This window comes from Macaca thibetana, chromosome 15 (genome assembly GCF_024542745.1).
Source record: "Macaca thibetana thibetana isolate TM-01 chromosome 15, ASM2454274v1, whole genome shotgun sequence".
Taxonomy (NCBI): domain Eukaryota; kingdom Metazoa; phylum Chordata; class Mammalia; order Primates; family Cercopithecidae; genus Macaca; species Macaca thibetana.
The window spans coordinates 14,086,690-14,098,836 of NC_065592.1; the positions used below are offsets into that span (position 1 = coordinate 14,086,690).

The 12,147-nt window shown below is 41.9% G+C and overlaps 3 protein-coding genes across 7 annotated transcripts in view; 2 read left to right on the forward strand and 1 right to left on the reverse strand.

Annotated features, from left to right (window-relative positions):
* Positions 1-12,147, reverse strand: part of ARPC5L (actin related protein 2/3 complex subunit 5 like) — a 360,768-nt gene that overhangs the window by 320,380 nt on the left and 28,241 nt on the right. The window lies entirely within an intron of this gene.
* Positions 1-12,147, forward strand: part of NR6A1 (nuclear receptor subfamily 6 group A member 1) — a 254,335-nt gene that overhangs the window by 209,200 nt on the left and 32,988 nt on the right. The window lies entirely within an intron of this gene.
* The window catches only part of PSMB7 (proteasome 20S subunit beta 7), a 396,085-nt gene that overhangs the window by 178,097 nt on the left and 205,841 nt on the right, over positions 1-12,147 (forward strand). The window lies entirely within an intron of this gene.

Genomic DNA, 12,147 nt, shown 5'->3' on the forward strand with positions numbered 1-12,147 from the left:
TTCTCCATTCCATGCCTTCGGTCTCTTTATTTGTCTTTGAGCCAGTAAAACATTTTAATTACTATAGCTTTAAAATAAATGTTGATATATGGTAGATTGTCTTATCTTTTCTCAAGTATCTGTACTAGTTTTGTTCTTTTGCATTTCCGTATACATTTCAGAATTAGCTTGTCAAGTTATACACACACACACACAGAGTGGGGATTTTGAATGGGACCTTACTGAATCTATAGACCTTTACCGTAATGACTCTTCCAATCCATGAGTGTCATATATCCCTCCATTTACTTAAAAACCTTCTTTAGTTTATCTTAGAAGTACTTTATATTAAATAAGTATATTACAATTTCTCCATAGAGATCTTGTATCTCTTTATTAGATTACACCTTGGGCATTTCATATTTATTGGTGCTATTGTAAATGGCATCTTTTAAAATTTTTCACTTCTGTTTGTGTGTGGTATAAAAATATGGTTAATTTTTATGTATTTCTTATTTTGTCTGCGCTGGCTGGGACCTTCACTACAGTGTTGAATGAAGATACAGTACTGATCATAGGCCATCCTTGTCTTATATCCAGTCTCAGAAGAAAAGCACATTTTTGTTTAAACATTTTATGATTCAGTGTAATAGTTGGTATAGGTTTCTTCAGATAGCCTTTATCATATTCAATTTTTTTCTGTTTCTAGTTTGCTAAAAGTTTTATAATGTTGAATTATATCAAAAACTTTTTTAATTAAAGCACTATTTATAGCTTTATTTAAGATGAATTTTTCTTTTTGTTGTTGTTGTTGTTTTTGGTTTTTTTAGAGACAGCGTCTTGCTTTGTCATCCAGGCTGGAGTACAGTGCCACAATCAGAGCTCACTGCAGCTTCAAACTCCTGGTCTCAAGGGATCCTCCCACCTCAGTATCCCAGGTAGCTAGGACCATATAGGTGTGTGCCACCATGCCTGGCTAATTTGTTTATTTTTTGTAGGGATGGGGTCTTGGTGTGTTACCCAGGCTGGTCTAGAACTCCTGGCCTCAAATGATTCTCCCACCTCAACCTGACTGAGAGCAAGGACTTGCTGCTGCCCAGCATTGCAAGAGAGTATCATATCATATATCGCTAGCTTGGGAAAAAGATGAAAATTCAAAATTGGAAGTACTGTTTCTACTGGATACATACCACTTTCACACCATCATAAAGAAGAAAAGTCCTTAAGTTGAACTTTATGTAAGCAGGGGACTGTCTGTTTAGAGTTGTTATGAGGAATGAGTGAGTGATTGATTCAATGTAACAAATTTAGGACAGAATCTGGTACATAGTAAGCACCATGTTCATGTTCTTACCATCGTGTACTGTATCATTTCATCCCTAGCAACTCTGTATGAGGTGAGTACTAATATCATTTCTATTTTACAGTTAATAGTTAGACTAAGAGAACGGAATTATTTGCCCACAATTATAAAGCTAGCAAGTGGCAGAGCTGGAGTTCATACTATTGTGTCTGAAATGCTAGGCCAATGTGTTTAAAACTTTTTACACTTCTACATACATTGTGATCCAGTACCCCACTGCACACTTGCACATCACAGACACACAAATGCACACACTTTAGTTGAAACAGAAGTTTCACAGAATTCTACCCTTTCTTGCTACATATGATGCACTTTGATATTTTCCATTTCATTTTTTTCCAAACATGATGCTATGGGTTATGCCTTGTAATTTGGAAAACACTGCACCAAGCCTCATCATTTGTTCATTTACTGCTCATTCATTCATTCAACAAATTGTGTATCTTCTCTATAGCATTCATTGTGTCAGATTTTACTGTTAACGTCTTTAATCAAAACCTACCTGCACCATAACCTTGGTTAGGTGTGACTGAGAAGTCCTGCAGCTTTTGTAAAACAAGACCCTAAATTGTACAATTCTGGTCAGATCGATGACTAGATTCATTTATAAATCTCTTTATCCTCATTTACTTTTTGTTCTTGCTAAATGATGTGGAGATAGGCACGTCCATTTATTTGAGCAGACACGTGTTAGTGGTGCTCTGAAGAAATGTTGCTAGGGCTCTGTAGCTGGTTCAGATTGTTACTAATCTTCTAGGCCAACCATATCAGCAGCTTAATTTATCATTTTATTTCCTTTGAATTTGACATTTTTGCCTCTGAAAATATGTGTCCATAGAGACCCTAACTGAGCTCTGGATCTGCTCTTATTTATCAGCAGGAGTTTAAGAAATGAAATTTAATATGATACTTCTGTTACCTATGCTAGAATAATCTCTGACTTAAAAAACTCTTGCCAGGTGCAGTTGTGCATGTCTGTAGTCCCGGCTACTCGGGAGGCGAGGTGTGAGGGTCACTTGAGGTCAGGCGTTCAAGACTGCAGAGTGCTATGATTACAATTGTGAATAGCCACTGCACTCCAGCCTAGGCTACATAAGCCCTGTATCTTAAAAAAAACAAAAACAAAAACCACTTTACATTGACCCTAAGGTTTGAAAGTCTATAGCAAAGACCAAGCATGTTACCTTTTTTCTAATAATGCTTGTGTTTAGTTATGGTAACCAGCAATATATAGAATATTTTGCAGGAATAAAACTGTGGGCAGATCATGACTTTTACATACAAAGGGGTAAAACATAGCCTGATATTATATCTGTGGCTACTTCTGTAACAACTCTTCTTGATAGTCTTTCTGAAACTTAGTGAACTATATCGGCTCTTTTAGAGAGGAATGAGATTCTTCTCAGAGGAAACCCAAGTTGGGGAGGAGTTTTCCAGCACCAAATTTAAGACATGACTTTATATCCCAATTGTTTCTTTGTCTACACCCACTCTTCCACCTTCAGTTGTCTAACTAGTATTTGTACTTCAGAATTCACTTCCTCTAGGAAATCTGTCATTACTTTCCCCTGCTACCAGCCTGACTGGTGCTGATAAATTTTTTAGGCTGGGCACGGTGGCTCACGCCTGTAATCCCAGCACTTTGGGAGGCCGAGCCGGGCGGATCACGAGGTCAGGAGATCGAGACCATCCTGGCTAACACATTGAAACCCCGTCTCCACTAAAAATACAAAAAATTAGCCGGGTGCGGTGGCGGGCGCCTGTAATCCCAGCTACACGGCAGGCTGAGGCAGGAGAATGGCGTGAACCCGGGAGGCGGAGCTTGCAGTGAGCCGAGATTGCACCACTGCACTCCAGCCTGGGCAACAGAGCGAGACTCTGTCAAAAAAAAAAAAAAAAAAAATTTAAAGGGGTTTTTTTTTTGTTTGTTTGTTTGTTTTTGTTTTTGAGACGGAGTCTCACTCTGTCACCCAGGCTGGAGTGCAGTGGTGCAATCTCAGCTCACTGCAACCTCCACCTCCTGGGTTCAAGCAATTTTTCTGCCTCAGCCTCCTGAGTAGCTGGGATTACAGGCCCATACCACTATGCGTGGCTGATTCTTGTATTTTTAGTAGAGACAGGTTTCACCGTAAAAGCCAGGCTGGTCTCGAACTCCTGACCTCAAGTAATCTGACCACCTCGGCCTCCAAAAGTGTTAGGATTACAGGTGTGAGCCACCGTGTCCTGCCAATTTTTTTGTCTTTTAGGTTAAAAAAAGAAAAACTATTATTAAGCAACAATTTTGTCTAACCCTTACACTTTGCAAAGCTATTTTATTCTATTACAGACTATGAGGAAGGTAGAGCTGTGTGTCATTTATGGGTAATCTGTTGCCTTATTGGTTCTCAAACAGTTGTTTTTGTTTGTTTTGTTTTTAGAAATGGGACCTCATTCCATCGTCCCCTAGGCTGGAGTGCAGTGGCATGGTCACAGCTCACTGTATCTTCGACCACCTGGGCTCAGGTGATACTCCTACATCAGCCTCCTCCTGGGTAGCTGGGACTATAGGCACACCACCACGCCTGGCTAATTTTTTGCATTTTTTGTAGAGACAGGGTTTTGCCATGTTTCCCAGGCTGGTCTTGAAGTGCTGGGATCACAGGCATTAGCCACTGTGGCTGGCCTCACAACAGTTCTTTTGAAAATAATAATATCCACATTCTATTATCTGGAAACTGAGGTACATCTAAATAGGTTAAGAAACTTAAAGACACACTACTAGCAAGTGACAGAGCCTAGATTCTGATTCTAGAACCCAAGTTTTAAATTTTTCTGTTCTGTTGCCTGTGTTCCAGAAATTTGTCCCGCCAACTTCTGTCTTTTTTTGAGACAGGGTCTTTCTGTGTTGCCCAGGCTGGAGCACAATGGCAGGAACACGGATCACTGCAGCCTTCACTTCCCAGGCTCAAGTGATCCTCCCACCTCACTTCACAAGAAACTGGGACTGCAGACACACCACCATGCCTGGCTAACTTTTGTATCTTGGCAGGGAGACAGGGTTTCACCATGTTACCCAGGATGGTCTCGAACTCCTGGCCTCAAGCAGTCCACCCACTTCAGTCTCCCAAAGTGCTGGGACTACAGTGCTCAGCCTGTCATTTTCATTTCTATCCACAAGTTGAGGCTTACCTTGCCATGGGCCCTGAGATCAACTCTACATTGCCACCCAAGCCTGTCCCCTTGATTGCAGTGTATATCTTATATCTATTCACCTAATCCCAGTCTCATCAATTAAAGTTTAAAGTTTGTTAAAAATTGTCTTGGGGGCAAGCACAGTGACTCCTGCCTGTAATCTCAGCACTCTGGGAAGCTGAGACGGGTGGATCACCTGAGGTCAGGAGTTTGCGACCAGCCTGGCCAACATGGTGAAACCCCGTCTCTACTAAAAATACAAAAATTAGCCAGGCATGGTGGCACACGCCTGTAATCCCAGCTACTTGGGAGGCTAAGGCAGGAGAATCACTTGAACCTGGGAGGCGGAGGTTGCAGTGAGCCAAGATTGCGCCATTGCACTCCAGCCTGGGCGACAAGAGCGGAACTCCATCTCAAAAAAGAAAAAATAAAAGACAAAACCAATTGAATAACTATTTCCAGAATGCTAATGGTTAAGTCAGATTAAAGAAAGGACTTCAGTGTTTTGCCAGAAGGCCACATTGTGTTTAATACTGTTTTAAGGATAGAAATGAAAATAATGTAACACTGACCACACATGTAGACAAGAAGGAGATGGAAGAAATAATATATTAGGTAGCAGGACCCAGATCCCCAAAGATTTCAATAGACCAGAATGGCATGCAGAATTTATTATATAAATCTAAAATGGATCAAGGGCAAATGTAAAGTCCTACCCCTGGGTTCAGCATTCTGCTTCCCAAGAATGGAATAAGAAAGATATCAGTTAGTGGTATGTGTGGCAAATACTTCAGGTTTTAGGTGCCTGTGAAACAGATGTGAATTAAGTATGTATGTGGTTGACTAGGAGGTGGCAAGGAGGATTGAAAATATAGCAGTCTTAGAATTGGAAGATCATGAATTGCAATTCCAGCTCTTCTCCTGGCTGGTTGTGTAATGAAGATTATTTACCTCTTTCAGCATCAGTTTTTCCCATTATAAAACGTGTGGCATGTCACAGAGATTCAGTCATTGTAAAATGTATGTACTTACTGGTGTTGCTAGCTGCAGAAACATATAAGCAAAATTAATTCAGTCTTAAATGATATTAAGAAAAATCATTCAGTTCTGGATACTTCATTTTAAAAGAGATTTTGATATGATATGAGGTGGGTTTTTTTTGTTGTTTTGTTTTTGTTTTTTGGTTTTTTTTTTGAGACAGAGTCTTGCTCTGTCACCCAGGCTGGAGTGCCGTGGCACGATCTCGGCTCACTTCAAGCTCCACCTCCCAGGTTCACACCATTCTCCTGCTTCAGCCTCCTGAGTAGCTGGGACTACAGGTGTCCACCACCACTCCCAGCTAATTTATTTATTTATTTATTTTTTATTTTTAGTGGGGACGGAGTTTCACTATGTTAGCCAGGATGGTCTCGATCTCCTGACCTCATGATCCGCCCACCTTGGCCTCCCAAAGTGTGCTCCTGGCCTATACTATATAATTCATTAAGACTAAGAAATGAGAAGGAAAAAAATCACAATTGGAAACTCTATTATTATAATTTTTTAAAATTAATTTTTATTTATTTATTTATTTTTAGACGGAGTCTCGCTCAGTCACCAGGCTGGAGTGCAGTGGCGCAATCTCAACTCACTGCAACCTCCGCCTCCTGGGTTCAAGCAATTCTCCTGCCTCAGCCTCCAGAGTAGCTGGGACTACAGGCGAGCACCACCACGCCCAGCTAATGTTTGTATTTTTAGTAGAGACAGGGTTTCACCATGTTGCCCAGAATGGTCTCAATCTCTTGACCTCATGATCCGCCCGCCTCGGCCTCCCAAAGTGTTGGGATTACAGGCATGAGCCACCACACCCATCCTCCGTTATTTTATTATTATTATTTTCTTTTTTGATGGAGTCTCATTCTGTCACCCAGGTTGGAGTTCAGTGGCGCCATCTTGGCTCACTGCAACCTCTGCATCCCGGGTTCAAGTAATTCTCCTGCCTCAGCCTCCCGAGTGGCTGGGATTACAGGCACGTGCCACCATGCCCGGCTAATTTTTGTATTTTTAGTAGAGATGGGGTTTCGCCATGTTGGCTAGGCGGGTCTTGAACTCCTGACCTCAGGTGATCTACTCTCCTTGGCCTCCCAAAGTGCTGGGCTAACAGGCGTGAGCCACCGCTCCCGGCCTGAAAACTCCATTATTATCTTTATTTTATTTTATTTATTTATTTTTTTTGAGACGGAGTCTCGCTCTGTCACCCAGGCTGGAGTACAGTGGCACGATCTCGGCTCACTGCAAGCTCCGCCTCCCGGGTTCACACCATTCTCCTGCCTCAGCCTCCTGAGTAGCTGGGACTACAGGCGCCCGCCACCACGCCCGGCTGATTTTTTGTGTTTTTACTAGAGACGGGGTTTCACCGTGTTAGCCAGGATGGTCTCGATCTCCTGACCTCGTGATCCGCCCGCCTCGGCCTCCCGGTGCTGGGATTACAGGCGTGAGCCACCGCGCCCGGCCTATTATCTTTAAATCTCTAAATCATTTATATATGAGTTAGGTTAGATTGTACATTTATTTTTTACCCATGAACACATTATTCAGGGCAGTGGGGGAAGCTTCAGGTTTGGCTCCATGTAAAGAAAAGCCTTTGAACCATTATAACTGTCTAAAAATAGAATGAATGGAATGAAGTGCCTTATGGAGTCGCTGGAGATGTGTTAAGTAAGAGGATGGGGCAACTCTTTGTCTTGGAACATTGTGGAGGGAATTCATGCCTTAGGTAAAGATCTCTTCAGGGCAATTTCTAAGGCTCTTTCTAACTCTTAAGATTCCAGATTCAGTAATATAGGAATAATACCTCTCGAAATTACTGCGGTGAATAGTGTATGTAAAAACTTCTTGCACATTGCATGGTACAGAGTTGGTTCTCATTGAATGTTTTTTGCCTTATCTATAAGATAAGAATAACCCGGCCGGGCGCGGTGGCTCAAGCCTGTAATCCCAGCACTTTGGGAGGCCGAGACGGGCGGATCACGAGGTCAGGAGATCAAGACCATCCTGGCTAACACGGTGAAACCCCGTCTCTACTAAAAAATACAAAAAACTAGCCGGGCGAGGTGGCGGGCGCCTGTAGTCCCAGCTACTCGGGAGGCTGAGGCAGAAGAATGGTCTAAACCCGGGAGGCGGAGCTTGCAGTGAGCTGAGATCCGGCCACTGCACCCCAGCCTGGGCGACAGAGCAAGACTCTGTCTCAAAAAAAAAAAAAAAAAAAAAGAATAACCCTTACCTTGGCCTGATGCCAGCAAGATAATGAATGTAAAGATGCTATAAATACCCTTCAAATCCTTGGCCAATAGGAGGTGCAGAAATCTGTATCTGACATCTGGCCAGGCACGATTAGGGGTATTTGCTTCAGTTTGTTCATTTACAAAGGGGGACCTTGGCTTTTTAGGTTGGTTGGTTGGTTGGTTGGTTTTCAGTGGGGAAGGGCCCGACTTACCTGCATGTAGAATGTATAGATTTGCCTTGCTGTGGCCAAAGAATGTAATGGTTAGGAACATAGACTTTTGGGGCTTCCAGCCTTCCCTTACTAGCTGGATGACTATTAGGGAGTGATAGCACCTCATGGGCCTCCATTTCCTGATCTGTAAAATGTTGAGGGCACCTGATTTAGGAATAATTGTGATTATTCAGCACAATAATGTATGTTAAGTGCTTGGCCAGAGCATAGCACCTAAATAGTCAGTTAACAATAGCTGATTCTGTGGTTGTTATTTTTCACATACTGGGAGAGAAGTTTTCCAAATGCTTCTTTGAAGGGCTACTAGATTGATCTGGAGAGAGCCTTTCTTTTTTACCATTGAGAAACTCCCTTTTGAATTAGTTCCTCATCCATGGCATAGACCATTTTTTGAATAAACCGAACATGGCAGGCAGTAAGAATAGCTATAGTGAGACAGAAAAGCAGTCCTAGGACTCCAGGCTCCTTAAAGAAATATGGCCCTTTAGTCTTTAGTGTGCCCTTTAAAAAGTATATCATGAGAAAAGCAAGCAGTGTTACGAGACATGAGCAGGTTCTTAACAGGTCTGTATTTGATTGTCATTCTGTGGGTTCTTTGCTCTGGATCCAGGTGCTACACAGAATGCCATAGGAATGCTTTATGAAGAGGTTATTGAACTTCAGTTCTGATACTGGTGGTTCAGGGTCAGCCACTTTGTAGGTGGACAAATTGTTTAACCATTTTGGAGCCTCCACTTCATCATTTACAAAAGGGTAATAACAATTGTACCCACCTATATATGGGATTTGAAGATTACATGAGTCAGTGAAGTAAAGCCTACCTAGCTGTGGTGGGTGTTCAGTGAAATCATATCAGTGAAGAAAGGAAGGTGTGGTCCTTGTGGATATATTCATTATAACTGTTTTTAAGTCTATTCTAATAAGGCTCTGGTTTACATTATAATCATACCTAAAAGAACACTGCAGGTTTTAAAATTAGAAAATTTAGATTCTTCTATAGCCAACCATGATTTCCCAACAATTTCATTTCCAGGCCTTTTCAGCGCTCTAGGAAATCCCATCTCAAACATAGTGGGTGCTATTTTTATGCTATTCATTTTGCCTTTTTGGCTTTACCTGTTTTCATTTTTTAAATTTGCTATTGTAACTTTTCTATAATGTTTATCTTGAGCTTTCTTTATGCTTTCAAAAGGAAAAATGAAAGGAATACTCATTACACCAGGGCCATTTTTATAGGGTATCTTTTTTTTCTTAATAGGGTTTTTTGTATTTTGTTTGTTTGTTTGTTTGTTTTGCAAACAACAGAAACTCACTTAACTTAAGAAAGAAAAGGAGGAGGATTGGCCAGGCGCTGTGGCTCACGCCTGTAATCCCAGAACTTTGGGAGGCCAAGGTGTGTGGATCACGAGGTCAGGAGTTCAAGACCAACCTGGCCAACATGGTGAAACCCCATCTCTACTAAAAATACAAAAATTAGCCGGGCATGGTGGTATGTTCCTGTAATTCCAGCTATTCAGGAGGCTGAGGCAGGAGAATTGCTTGAACTGGAACCTGGGAGGCAGAGGTTGCAGTGAGCGGAGTTTGCACCACTGCACTCCAGCCTGGGCTACAGAGTAAGACTTTGTCTCAGAAAAAAAGAAAAAGAAAAACCCAAAAGAAAAAAAGGAAGATTGTATTATAATAACGTGGTTACTTCAGTTTGTCACTGTGCTGTTTTATCACAGGTAGTGCATACAAGCCTTAGAAAAGTCTGTAACCAAGAACTGTAGAGTCCTCAAGAACCTAGACAGTCTTTCCGTATCTGTTGTTCTCCATTTCCCTGGTTGTATAATCTCATATATTTACTTCTCTGAATACCTGCTGTTTGCCGAGTGACTTTGGACAAGTCATAATATTGCCTGTTGCCCTGTTTGGGGGGGAGAAAAAAAGGTATATTAGTTTCCTGTGCTGCTGTCTAACAAATTACCACAAACTCATTGCCTTAAAGCAACAAAAATTTACTCTCTTACTGGAAGAGAAGCCATAAATCCAAAATCAGACTGGGCATGGTGGCTCATGCCTCTAATTCCAGCACTTTGGGAGGCTGAGGTGTGCAGATCACTTGAGGTCAGGAATTCAAGACCAGCCTGGCCAACATGGTAAAACCTTGTCTCTAATAAAAATACAAAAATTAGGGCATAGTGGCAGGTGCCTGTAATCCCAGCTACTTGGGAATCTGAGGCAGGAGAATTGCTTGAACCCGGAGGTGGAGGTTGCAGTGAGCCGAGATTGAGCCACTGCACGCCAACCTGGGCGACAGAGCAAGACTCCCTCTCAAAAAAAAAAAAAAAAAAAAAAAAAAAAATCAGTATTCCTGGGCCAAAATGAAGGTGTTTGCAGAGCCACAATCCTTTCAGAATCTCTAGGGGAGAATTGGTTCCTTGCCTCTTCCAACTTCTGGTGACTGCCGTCATTCCTTGGTTGGTAGCCAATTTCTGCCTCTGTCTTCATATGGCCTTCTCTTCTGCATATTATGTGTTTCTTCTTCTCTACTATCTTTATCAGATCTCCCTCTGCCTCTGTCTTATGAAGACACTTGTGATTGTATTTAGGGCCCATCCGTATAATTCAGAATAACCCCCTAATGCAAGATTCTTCATTTAATCACATCTACAAATACCCTTTTTCCTTTATAAGGTAGCATTTTACAGGTTCCAGGGATTAGGACCTGATATCTGTGGGTCGCAGTTATTCTGCTTACTACAGATGGCAATCATAGAGAATCATCTCAAAAGTTGGCATATAATAAGGGCTCCAGAAATGCAAACCTCCTCCTTTCTCTGCATCCCTCCTATGTATACTACCATGACCCTCCGTTAACATTGCCTTCAAAAGCCTTTCTTTTCAGGAATGTCATTATCACATTAGATGTGTACCTGCTGGGGTAATAATAAAGAAAATAATAGCTGACAGTTATCAAATGTCTGTTACAGCCCACACACTGCAATGAGAACTTTATCCATGGGATATAGGTATTATTATAAACACCATTTAACAGATGAGAGAAATGAAAAAAGTAAAGAAGATCAATTTTTCCCTAGTTCACCCAGCTAGTGTCAGAGCTAGGATTCAAATTAGAATCTCTCTAATTATAAGGGGTCTCTAATTCATGGTATAATGACGTGCCTTTGCTTTTGTTTGTTTTTTAAGAGACATGGTCATGCCGTCGCTTAGGCTGGAATGTAGTGGTACAGTCATAGCTCACTGCAGCCTCAAACTCTTAGGCTCAAGCAGTCCTCCTGCTTCAGCCTCCTCAGTAGCTGAGACTATAGGTGTGTGCCATCACGCCTGGCTCTCTAATGACGTTCTTGATTATTATACCTTGCCTCTTACTCAGGAGTGAGGTTCAAATATCTGATTTCTTGTCTTGGCCTCTGATCAGAACCTTCCCTGGTGATTTCTTGTACCTGCTGGCATAGCTTCACATCACAGTTCACAGGGTGCTTTTTTGTCATGTGCCTGCTCTTTAGCAGTTGCTTGGTCCTGAGTAAATGCAGTTTAAAGGAAGAGGAGGTGAAGAGCTATACTCTATACTGAATTTCCTCCTCAAGTAACTTGTTTGTTGCTAGTCAGTGAGTTCCATGACTCTGGGGATCATGACGATTTATTTATGTCCTAGCACAGGGCCTGGACACAGAATAGATATTCTGCTAGAGTGTAAGCTTCACCAGGGACTTCTGTTCACTGCCATATTCATGCCTTACAGCAGTTCCTGGGATAGAAGAGTTGCACAGTAAATATTTATTGACTGGATGTCTGGCTGACTGGCTTAGTTGGGCATGGTTAGAACTTAATTACAGCTGTCATTTATTGGCTATATATCATGTGTGAGGCACTTACATATATGGTAAGTAAACCTTACCATGCTCTTACAGGGTAGAATTGATGGGTTATAGATGAGCAGGGTGAGGGTGATAGAGGAGTCAAAGATACTTTGTAGGTTTCAGTCTTAGATACTGATCCAAGTGTTGATGAAACCCAGGAGAAAGAGTTTAGGTAGACTGTGTTGTGGTATCTGCAACCATAGATACAGGGACTACTCCTGGGACAAAGCTCCAAAGATGGGCCCCCTATTTGCCCTTTAGCCTGGAGATAGTGG